At 43.1% G+C, this 12,763-nt stretch overlaps 1 protein-coding gene across 1 annotated transcript in view; it reads left to right on the top strand.

Annotated features, from left to right (window-relative positions):
- The first annotated feature begins 3,098 nt into the window (after window positions 1-3,098).
- Window positions 3,099-12,763, top strand: part of LOC122621723 (homeobox protein 13) — a 63,174-nt gene continuing 53,509 nt past the window's right edge. The window contains exon 1 of the mRNA XM_043799681.1: window positions 3,099-3,256. The gene's annotated coding sequence lies outside the window, so the exon portion shown is untranslated. The remainder of the gene's footprint in view (window positions 3,257-12,763) is intronic.

Raw genomic sequence — 12,763 nt, forward strand, 5'->3', positions numbered from 1 at the left:
GCGATTCTGTGCCAGGAGCACCACTTGCACCAAGTCGAGTGCTTCAGCCAAGATTCGATTCAGCCATAATATCCCCGAGATCCCAGCGCCGCCGACTCCTGGAGAGACTCCGAGACAGTCGTTTTACACTTGTCGCCGGCAGTGACCAAAGTTGGCAATTGCCGCGCCACTTTTATGTGGCCTCCGCCTCTGGGACCTGCGGACGGATCAAATACTCAGCTAGGTGCAAACGCCGCACGTCAATTGCTGCATTAGGCCGCAATTCCGATTCCGACTGCGATAGCAGTACCGCCACACTAAAAAAAAATTCTTAAAAATCTTTGACCATATAGTGTGACACTTGAAAATACATTGTGCATGGCAAAAAAGCTTTAGAACTAGTACTATTATAAATACACCTCTCTATAATGACTTAAACTTTGGGAACAAGAAATATAGTTATATCTGACTATTTACTAAAGTATTTTATATACATTTTGTTATGCACTTAGTTAGTACACTTATTTTTTTTTATGTGCACCATCACCCATCCCAATCGCAGCTCCAATTCCGATTCCGCGCAAACAAGTTGTCATTGTCGCGTTATTTATGACAATGTTCGGGATGTTTCTGTTACCCTTTTGCAGCTCGCGACTCCTGCAACACTTGTTTATGTTAATGCCGTTCGGTGGTCCATTGGGGTCTCACCTCTCCAACGGCCCTCCCCCTGCACACCCTATCCCACCATTTGGGACTCCCCCCTCCAGTGACAGCGGCTGGCCATTCAAGTGTCCGTCAATTGGCTTCGTTAATAGAGTTCGAGGCGGCAAGTTCGTGCCGAGCCGGGAAGCTGACCAAAAGTGGCGGGCGTGTGACAATTAAATTGTCAAAGTCGCAACCTTTGGACGTGTGGCAAGTGTCGCCTGTCCGCTGCGCGCTGCAACAGCTCATCCAGCCCCTCTCTCTTTTTCTTTTCTTTATTTTGGTATAGTTTTTAAAGGCCCCTTTCAATTATGATTTGTATCTGAAATTTGAAAATGAAAATATATTCTCACAAGCACTTTTCGCTTCCTTTTTGCCGCGATAAATGAGCCTCGATAGCGGTAATATCCAGGCGTGGCCAAGCAGGAAATGTGTGTGCTCTTTTCTGGTGCGGCCTAATGAAATTCATATAATTTTATTCAATTTCTTATCAGTCCGTTTTGGCCCTAAGCAAATTGGCCAGTAAGAGCAGACAAGCTCTCTTAACTTCACTTCTCTTTTTGGTCGTTAAGATGCGGCTGACTTCGCAGCCGACGTCGTTCCAGACGCCTGAGTTGGAGCCCCTTTTTTTATTGGTCAAAAGCAGATCGGCAACTGATATTGCAGCCAACTGGAAATGAACCGCTAAGCCAGTCGCTCTCCACTGGAAGGCGCAGAGAGTTGGCCCACAGAGAGTTGGCTAAGAGAGCGAGATTCGCGATAAACACGAAGCAACGAACGACGCTGGCAGCGATCGGTGCACAACAGGTTTTCATGGCTTGGCGCTTTTAGCGGCTTTTTTTTTGGTTCCAGCCAGAGAGTTCGGGCCGTGTTGCTGTTGTTGTTGTTGTGGCTGCGGTTGTTGGGTTGCTGGACTGTATTACTCGGTCAGTCGGTCTTCGAGAGGTTGTTGCCTGTTTTTGCCGAGAGATCTTAACGTTTTGCAACGCTGCTGTTGCTGCTGTTGCTGCTGCTGCTGCTGCTGCTTCTCCTGCCGATGTTGCTGCTGCACCGGCACTGCAACGTGTTGCTGTCGCTGCTGCTGCTGCTGTTGCTGCTGCTGCGCTGCTGCTGTTGCTGCTACTGCAGTCGGGCTGTGAGCCGATTGCAATTTTTATCCTCTTGCAGTTTCTGTGCGACTTTCTTGCGGGACTGTTTAAGCTGGTTGCGACTGCGCGCTAAAATACGTTCGCGATTTTAGCCTGAGTTTGTATTGAGTTTTCTCGTTTCGCTGGCGAATCGCGTGCGCGTTTTTTGTTGTCGCGTGCGCGCGTTTCCAGGGCGTTTTGCGTGCGATTTTCGTCGCTATTGTGAACCTGGCCAATGAACTGCGCGTATATCGAAATGGAAATGATTTTTTCGGTTGGAGGGGGCGAATGAAAATGAAAATGAAAATCCCGCCTGCAGCTGGCACTCAAACTTAATCTGTTACTGTGCGGCGGCTACCAACTGAAAAATAGTGCTCGTAAAAAGTCTGGCCAACAGTAAAAAGCCATTCAGTGCGGCCATAAAACCAAATCAAAACATATATGCCAGTTTGTAGCCTCAAATGCCCTATGCCAAGACAAGACTAGCATACATATAAAGTAATGTTAACAAAAGACCAAACTCGTTTCGATCGGCAACAAAAAACAAAAATATACGAGAGTATAAATAAATAAAAAGGCAAATTAAATTAAATTTATTTTTAATTACTCGCTGGCCAAAAGATCACATAAAGAGCGTACAATAAAATATTTGTATCAGTAAATTAATTATATTGTATATAGAAAAACATGTTGCAATAAAGCGGTCTTTTAATGACATACAAATAAAGAAACAGAGGCTCTAAGTCGACTAAGTCGACGATTCAGCTTCACTTCAATCTTCTCGCCGGGCCAAAAAAAACGAAAGACTTAGGCAACGAACGCGCTGCCATTTTGTGGTGTCATTTGTTTTGCAGCAGATAACGGCGCTTCGGGCGCCTCCGAATTGCCAAGTGATAGCAGCCGTAACAAACTAATTGACAACTCAAATCCTGCCGGATCACACAAACCACAAAAAAAACCAACCAAACAAAAATACAACACGAAATAAAAGAAAAAAGTTAAAAAGAAACAATTGTTAAACAACGTTTCGCCTGCCACTCGGACTGTCGGACTGTCGGTTTGTCGGCTTGTCGGTTTGTGGACCTGGTCGGCAGCCCCACTTCAATCAAATCGCTTCGCTGCCCCGAACGACGACAATTGCCAAGTGTGCCGCTTAATGTCTTCAAATGCATTTCACCAACACAGTCTGGCTGCTGCTGCTGCACAACAACGAAAAAAGAAGCTGAAATAAATTTGCATAAATATTTCACTTGCCAGTTTTTGCTGCCAACCACATCCGCGTCTTATAGATTGAGCCTGGCCAAGATATCCCCCCGTGTGTGAGTGCGGAATCGCGTGTGTTTTTGTGGCCTTACTTCTGCAAGCTGCGATCACAGGGAGATTCTGGGGGAGATTCCGTTTTCAATTCCAAGCAAAGAGCCGTCAAAATCGTATTTGCCCTGCTGCAGGTGAGTTGTGTTTTCAACCGGAGCCTAAGTCCAATCGTTTGCTTTGGTTTTACGCGTTTGTAATTGCATTTTATGTGCAACTGCCGCCCATCGAAAGCTTGGCTTTTGCCTTTTGGCCAATGGAGATTTATCAATTAGCAGAGACAGCGATCTCAAATACAATTAACCGACAAGTCAACAGCCGCTTTTGTTGTTTGACCATTAAACCGTTAGTTAAAGCATTTTTAACTACAATTAATTGCTATGTTTTTCGAGTAGTGAGAAGCTGTGCGAGTGAAAATTCCAACATGGCTCTAAAAATAATTTATATCCAGTCCGGCTTATGCTAAACCCGGGGTGCAGCAACAACAGCAACAGCAATAGCAATAATCAGAGTGCGCCATAATTACAAGTTCAGTTGAGCAATTTAAATAAAAACACTTCAACACTTTAACAATTGCCGCGTCCATATGGTCGATGGTGCTGGTGCTGGTGGGATTGGGATTGGGATTGTTGAGAGTCTTGTGATGCAATTTATTGGAAAAGCGATTTATTTTTTCTTCCTCCTGTACAATTAAGAGGAAATACAGCTGTGAGCAAACGGAGTTTTTTGCTGTTGTTTGTTTCATTTTATATTGATAATTACAATTGCATGAGGCATTAGTGCTTCGCTTTTGGAGAGGAACTGGGCATGTTGGTCATTGCTGATGTTTGGCAAATAATGGGGCTTTTAATGGTTTATCAAATACTGGTATGTGCCTCGCTTTGACTAAACGATGCTTAATGTTAGTAATTACAGATTTTTATTTGTGGTTTGATAGGGGGCATAGAAAATGATTCTTAAATTCTGAAGTGTGCTTGGGGCTACAAAAATTATGAAGTCTATTAATAGTTTGCGCATCAGTTAATATTCAACTTTATGTATTTGAGTTGTATAGCTAAACAGTTTGTTTAAGGAAGTGCGATAAGTCAATCAAATAAAAGTTAGAGTATTAATTTGAATCTTTGGAACCTACAGCCTGGAACATTGCAAATGAAAACGCCTAATCAGCTTTGAGGAAATCGCATTTTAAGAATGAAAAAGAGGCAGGAATAATGCTTATAAATAAATATGCAAAGAATTATTTAATACTCGATTCTCACAATTGCGAAACGCAAGTCACGAGATCCCCAGCCAACAGGGCGTGTGCTTTTAAGGGGCAGGGGCAAAGAAATTAAATAAAATTTATAGCCTGCAATGATGACGGCAACAACAACAACAACCACAACAGCTGCATCTCAGAAACAAAACTACAAAAAAAGCAAAAAAAAACGAAGCAACTACGATAACAACAATTGTTTAATTGCCGAGCTCTGACAAAGAAATCGCCAAGTGGCTGGGACAAAATGCGACAAATGAGTGCAAGAAATGCTGGCCGAAGTCGCAGCCTCGGCGATTCTTGGTAGTCTGCGAGTTGTTAATTGTGGACTCGGATGAGTCAACAAGAAATTTTCTTAATAGCTGTTGTTACCGTTGCAGCTTTTTCCTTCTTTTTTAATTAATACTTTTTTCTGCCGCCGCTGCTATAATTTATGAGCGTTTTTTGCGGACCGGCGACTGCTGCTGCTGCTGCTGCTGGCTGCAATTAATTGTGACTGATTCAAAGCGTTGGTAGCGCGTTGCATTTGATTTGCTTGGCCAGTAATTGTACTCATTATGCTAGGCCATTGTTGTTGCTACTGACGTTTTTTTTTTTTGCCCGACGTACGCGTCATTACACATGTCGTCTAGACCGAATGTCTGTCGATCTGTCTGTCTGTCTGTTTGACTGTCGCTCAGTCGGTGAAGCTGTCAATCTAGTTGGCTACCGATTAGCCACCACTTGCTGCCCTTTGTCCACACGAGATTGATTGTCATCGATGACGCACTTTGTTGACATTTGCGTGCTACTGCCAGTGGTGGTGTGATGTCATTACTGGAAATGTCACGCATCTGATGGAATGCGCTGCTATCGTTCTAATTGCATCAAGTTCGTTGCCTAAGTCTTTTGTTTCGCCACTCCCGCGCATTTCTGGCTTACACCGCCATCGATTACCGCAACCCAAAAGGCAACCGTAATGAGGCATGCGCAAATATTTCGCCTATTACTCAACTCCAAACCAGCCAAGCAAACAGCACCAACAATGGTCGAAAATCGATGACTATAAGACGTTAGCAGGCGCCAACTTATGCATGCATACATTTTCAAGTTTCCCCCATACCAAACCATACCATACCATACCATACCATACCATCCATTCAGTCAGTCAGTCTTCTCGATGTGAAGAGTTTTCACTAATTTCAAGCCGCCGCCGAAACAAAACACGCGAATCGAAAAGCAACGGCAGCGGCAACAGCAACAACAACAACATCAACAATGATAGACAGTGCTGCATAAATAAAAGTAAATTTAATGACAAGCAAAATATTTCTTGTCATGCCTATCAGATTACAAGATTTCTATATGAACCCGCTGACGATTCACCACATAGCAGCGCCTTATACAAATTATATACGTGTTTGTCTCTGTCGTTAGAGCATGATTACTGGCTCTCCAGAAGAGACAAACCGTACAGTTACATGTGGCCCAGTACATGACAAAGCCGTTAGTGTCATTTGAATGCGAATGTTGCATGAATGTTACGAGTGCCTGGCAACGCCAGGTGATGATGCTGTCAGGGAAGGTGTCCCCACATCCATAAATCGCCGCCAGAAACAGGCTTTGATAGAGCCGACATGTCCAAACCACAAGTTATTCGGCAGAGGATAACCCATGCCATCAAATCATACATACAGACATACATACAATGAAAATTGACCCAGTTTACACGGACTAAGGCTAAGCTTTACAAGTTCAGCTTGAACAGTAGGAAGCAGTGAGCTCCCATCTATTTCGCTTAATTGTCTTCGAACGAAGACCTCCGCAGGGTGAGAAAAACATTTTTGGCCATTACAAGCCCAATTGCCAAGCGAAAATCAATTTCACACATTACAACAGAAAACAGATCGAAACGAAACGAAACGGAATAAAGGCCACGAAAATTCATACTTCAAGCCAGACACAAAGACGCATGAAATTGCTAATTGTGTGAATGAAGGGCCCAGCCCAGCCTAAACCAAAAAAAAAAAGGGAAAAATATTAACAGATATATAGTTAGAAATATAGGCAGAAAAACGCCCTGGGCCGCCACAATTATAATCGTAGCGAATTCCCAGGCAACAAAGGAAATTTAATTACGCCGCATGTGGCAGGGGCAACCCTTTGAAATCGGTTTTGGTCTGTAATCAAGTGAACAATTTCGAAGAGGCCTAATGAATATTTTTAATCGAGCAGAAAACTGGGCGTGATCATTTTATGTTCGTCTGGCTCTCAAGAAAAATCAAATTTATTTAAATATTAAGCGCTAATGATGTCTACGAAAGCAGGTCATCAGCAATACCACTTTGGCAAACTATTTTGTCACTCACAACCGGGGACAATTGGGAAAACTGACAGCGCTAATTAATTACAATTAAGAATGCTCTTTTTTTCCACTTCCCCTAATTGGCAGCCGCGAACTTGTCCAACGAATTCCGCCAGCTTCCCAAATCGACTATTTTTCGACTTTATCAGCGCAAAGCCATCGAGCAGGCGAGCGGCACATTCTATGTTTATTTAAATGGATAATTTGCTTAATTAATTTTCGAGTTGAAACGCTTCGCATTCATCATTTTAATTAGCCGCATGTTTGTGGGGTTCAGGCCTGTTGCGTTTATAAATAATTTATAAATATTGATTTGACAAAGATGTGCGGCAATAAAAATCTGTGAGCTATTAATTAAGAAAACGCAGTTCGGTGCTCAGTGTTTCAAAGTCGAACGCTCAATATCGAATGTCCCTTGTGAGGAAGTTTGGACCGCATTAATCTTTGCGACAGCTTTTGGCCAAAATTCCGCAGCGGGCGACAGCCATTAATTTCACTTTAATGGGCTTGCAGCAAAACTCGCAAAATAATAAAAAATCAAAAAACAAAAAAAGAAAAATTATACAATTATTGCTTCGTGTTTCTGTTTATTAGGTCTTACGAGCAACGCCAGACAAAGGCCACAAAAGATCGAATTGAAATTAGTTTTCCTTTTGTTTTTGCCAGCCAGTTAGTCCATTTCATGTGATTTATTTTCCCTGCATCCACGTCGCTGCGATTTGCATATTTCTCGTAGGTGGTTCAATGAACTTGCTGTGGGGCCGCGGGGGAGAAGTGTGCCCGGTGGGGGCGTCGTTAGATGAGGCGGCTGTGGTGGTGGAGCTGGTGGTGCCGTTGGTGGTGCTGTTGGTGGTGCCGTTGGTGGTGCTGAGACGACGACACTTCCAGCGCTTTCGGCTTGATTTGGCTCGCCTACGCGTTAATTTGAGAAATTTGCAAATATTTGCATGAAATGAGAAACAAAACGAAACGAAACCAAAACAAATCCAAAATCAAAATCAAACAAAGGCAAAGTTTTCAATGAAACGGAAAATACCCTATTAAACATTTCTCATTCTTATTCTTTCTTAAACAGCTCTTATAAAAGAAAAATATTCCTAGCATACTAAATCAGCACCAACTATATTTAAAATTTATAAATCTACTATTTGAGTATTTAATTTATGTTTAGCCAACGTTAACTCATTGCCATGCAAAATCGAATAGATGAAAATGTTTTAAGTGTTTTATGCCCATAAATATCCAGGGTAGCAATCGGATTGCACAATCGAGAAGTTGCTGGATGTGGCATTAAATAAATAACGCATTTGCAAAGCCATTGATAATGTCAATTTGGGCAGTCGGCAGGCAGACAACAATTGCAAACATTTTGCCAGCCCGGTAATTTCTATTAAAGCATTTTCCACTCGCCTAACGAGTTGGCACAGGTACAGTCTGGGGACTTCCTCTGCCTGGCTGCATAGACTTTAGTTTTAAGGTTTTAATTGCAATTGAGTTTCGACATGAACTGCGTGCATTTGCGCAATGATTTTCCCGATAGTCAGCAAACATCCATGGGAAGCACAACAGTAGCTGTGGCACTGCAAACTGCAAACGGCAGCTGAGAGAGAGATAGAGAGAGTATCTTGGCTAATTGATAATTTCATTAATTTATGCACTTGATGCCAACAAACTTTGGCCACTGATTGAGATATTGGCAAGCGGGAAATGCTCTGACAGCAATTTGCCTCCGTTTAGCATTGCTCGCTAATGACCGACTTGGTTCGATCTGACCCAAACCCATTATTACCCAGAGCCACCTAACTCCCATAGCCACCATTTATCTACGAGTATATACATATCCATCCATCTATCTGTCTATAAACGTCTATCTACCGGGCAGCCTTCGCGTTAACCCCATAAATCCATTATGGGCCGCAACTGCCTCAATTCTTGTTACGCACTTGTTTGTGTGCTGTAATCTAGAATGCTAATTAAGCTGCCGGCATTTGTTTGGTTTTGCTTAGCATACCTTGTGCTTTTTGCACGCACTTTACATACGCAGGAGGCTGACTACGTTGCTGCGATCTTGGTCTTGCATTAATTAATAAACGTCGTGATGTCGCTTTTGAAGTGTCTGTCATTATGAGATCAATTAATAGGAACAAAATTCTAGATCAAGGCGAGAATCGACAAAAATGTCGCACAGCAAACGCGTGCGTGTTGTTATTGATCGACACGCCGTAGATATGGACCCGGGATTTTTCCAATCCGAGTCCCCCATTCGGAGTTCGCGGATCTATTTGCCGCAGACAGCACGACGTTAACGAGAATTATTACATCATCGCACTGGCCGACAGCTGCAGTAACGAAGGCAAATTGAATGGCCACACATCAATCATCCTTCCCCAATACACGCAGATAATACTGCTATTCATTTTTAGCAGTTAAACTAAGCCACTGCTAATACTAACTTTTTACTATTTCTAATTTCCTACTGGTCTTTTCTGTATATTGTTTAATTTACCCTTTAATCCTAGGGCGTCCTCATAGGTGGCCAACCATTTTTCGCAGTGCACTGTAAATTTATTTTCATTTTAAAATAAACGCATTTTTTCACCGCCTTATATTGCCGTGGCTGCCGCCGTTGCTGTTGTGGCTGTTATAATTAATGTTGCTGATACGCGAAATGTTGTTGGCCGGGCTGTTTGTTTAGCTGTTTGTGGATAGTGGCTTCGATTCGATGTTACAAAGTTGCTCGATTTTGGCGTTGGCCGCACTTGTGCTATGTACACAATGTTGTTGGCGGTTTTATGTTACACACAAATATTTGCTATACGCTATTAAAAAAACGGAGCAGCAGCTACACAAAATTTGCCTTGCAAATCGCATTTAACATACATATATATATGTATATGTTTAAGCGTACGAGCTTTTGAACTTGATTTTGTGGCGGCGGCATAACAAAAGTCACGGGCCACGGCCTGCAGAGCGAGGGGGCGGGCGCGGGGTCAAGTACAACCCGCTGACCAAATGCAGCTGCGCCTGTGCGTGAGAACTAGCTGGGAAAAAAACAATAACAACAACAGCAACAACAACAACAACAACAGCGAGCTGCCTTATATATATCAAGATTTGAGATTTTTGCATTAGAGGTTTGTGTGTGAGTTTGGTGTACTTGAAAACTGACGCCGCACGGCTAGCACGCATTTATTTGTTGTTGTCCAGCACGGCTGGTTAATAAATTTCGCGATACTTATCAATTAGCATACGAATTACATGCCTTGCAATCATAAATAATGCGTGTTTCAAGCAGGAGGCAGAAATCAACTAGAAAACGCAAAAAGTACCCACCAAAAACCAAAAAAAAACCCAACCGCTATTGATGCATAAATTTTGATTGCCTCTGCAGTTGGCGTTTTAGTATTTGGGTTTTTTTTCTATTTTCCTATCAATTTTGGGTGCATTTTAGATTTGTTGTAATTTATAAACATTTCTACACACTTTTGACTCAAAGGTGCGTGTTTGATTTGCCTCCGATTAGGAATGACAAATACACAACAAATCATGCGGCACGAAACGAATGACTAAGGCAACGAACTTGATGGCATGATCAAGAAGTCCACAATTGCTACACCACGCAACCAACCACCACCCGCATTCAGTTCGTTCCTCTTCCCGCCGATCCGTTGATCCGTTGATCCATGGCTGGAGTCGGAGTCTCATTGTTATGCTCGACACTTTTGCGCTATATTTACAAATTGGGCCAATAAAATGAACACCACAGAGACACCATCACCATCACCAACACCACCACCACCGACCCGAGACCAGAAATGTAAGGCCATAAAAATTGAGCTGATAGCGATGGAAATAACAACAGTCCACCGTCCACCGCTGATGAATTTTTATGCATGTTTATATGACGGTCATATAAAAGTCGCGTCTAGAAGTCAATGATCGTTTCGGGGCCTCCCGACGGCGGGGGAGTCATTAAAATGCCCAGCAAATAAATCAAAAAACTAGCTCCGAGAACCACCACTTGATTACGCCTGAACGGGCCAAAAGCGAACTCCGCCCGCTTCGTTAGCACATCACCTGCTGGGCCAAAGCAGCCACAAAGATGTCAATAATGCGCTAATCTCCAAAAATACAATAGGTGCGGGGATTAAGTTATTGGAAGTTACTTATATACGATGAGCTTTAAATACGCTTTCGGTTCATCAAGAAATCATGCCAGTGTGTGAAAAAAAGTTTATGTATTTTCATTATAAATTATGGAGCTATAAATCTTTTCCTGCATTAAATCCTAAGTACAGGATGATACATATTAAGTATATATTTCTGTTCAAATTGTAATTGACTGACAAAATTTGTCTTGTCATCCTTAGCAAGAATTTATATAGAGCATAACGGGGGAAGAACATCTTTTAGTGGGTTACAGACATCTGCACAGTATTATTCGTATTATTCACTCAGCTTGAGTGTAATAAAAATGTTTGCCATGGGATTAAGAAAGATAGATAGATAGATAGATAGATAGATGGTTGGATGGATGGATGAATGGCGATGGAGAGAGCGCTAAGCTGACACGGCGCTGGGGCACGCGCTAAAACGTTTGGATTGGAAACCGAAAACGTTGATAAATCGATCGATCTGAGTCGAGCCGAGTTCAATCAACGCGCCATCTGAGCGTGTAAGCCCCTTTTTGCCACCGCCCCCGATATTTGAGTGCTTATTGAATATTTGTGGGCTGGAGTCATGCCGCATACTCATACTCATACTCGTACGCGGACTTGCTCATATCGCCTATCTGCTGCTCCAGATCTGGATCTGAATCGGATTCCGAATCCCAATCTGGATCTGGCAATCGATTGCCGTGTTGTCAGCCCGGCGACACTCGGGCCCCATGATTTATGCGTATTTAGATACATTTCGTTGTCGTTGGCAGGCATTTAACGCATGTAAGCGTGTGGGTGCCTTTTTCTGAGGCAATTACGCCCACAAACTGATTTTCGATTTCGATGGTATTGGCAGCGCATTTGATTCGTAATACGTACGGAAATTCCCACATTTTTGAACCTGACTCAAAGAAATTCGCACAGTTTTATCGTTTCGTTTTTGTTGTTCTCTTTTATTTACTTTATTCACTTTATTCACTTTGCCATATTGTTTCAGTTTAAAGCTCTGATAATTAAAAGGCAATAAAAATACAGGCAGCCGAACTCAGCCACCTGCCGACTCATCCGGCGGGCTTAGAGCCATGACTAAGTGACGGCAACTGCTCCTAATTGGCCACATGCCAAGTGCCACTGAACGAGGAGCTGGTAGCTGGTCGTCCTAAGCCTGTTTCCCTTGTTAATTTGCCAAATTGCCAAACACCTAAACTGGCAGAAAAGGATGGCGAGTTGAGTGCTTCCTGATTTTCGCCAGGAATGTGCTAAGAGGCAAGGATTTTGCAGCTTTTCTTTGAGTGCCAGCGCCAGTTGGTTTCGTGGCTTTTATGATTTTTCAAAATTTAAGTCACGCTTTGGGCAATTAAGTGCCCCAACACCGAACCGCAGCCGAGTGCAGGCAGTGTGGCCTCCTTAGACAGGTGCGCTGCCCTGCTCCTTTCGTTCGGAATGGAAGCAATGGAACCGGAGGGGTGTTGGCTTCCTACTTTTTCGTGGCCAGCGGACCCCCGCTGGATCTGTATTTTCTCACCGCAATACGTTTGTTTGGGCGACATGAGTCGCATTTGCAATTATTTTGCGGCTCATTAAAGTTTTAAACACGTCGCTCACGTAGTGACGCGTCTGTCAGACGGCTGCCATGTAGTCGAGTAGGCACCCTCTGCCCGCTCCCACACCCAATGGCTCTGTGGTTCGGTGGTTTGGTGGCTCAGTGGTTTGGTGGTGAATTGGTGGTTCTCTGCTCCTCCAGCCTGCGAAAATGTCATTAAAATCTCTGGGGAGTTTTACGGTTTTGGCTGCTTTGATTTCGCTCTGGCTTTGGCTACTTTTTCTCAACGTTTTTTTTCTCTTTGCTTGCGAAATCAAATAAAAGATTTCTTTTTTATCGCTC

This window comes from Drosophila teissieri, chromosome 3R, assembly GCF_016746235.2.
Source record: "Drosophila teissieri strain GT53w chromosome 3R, Prin_Dtei_1.1, whole genome shotgun sequence".
Taxonomy (NCBI): Eukaryota; Metazoa; Arthropoda; class Insecta; order Diptera; family Drosophilidae; genus Drosophila; species Drosophila teissieri.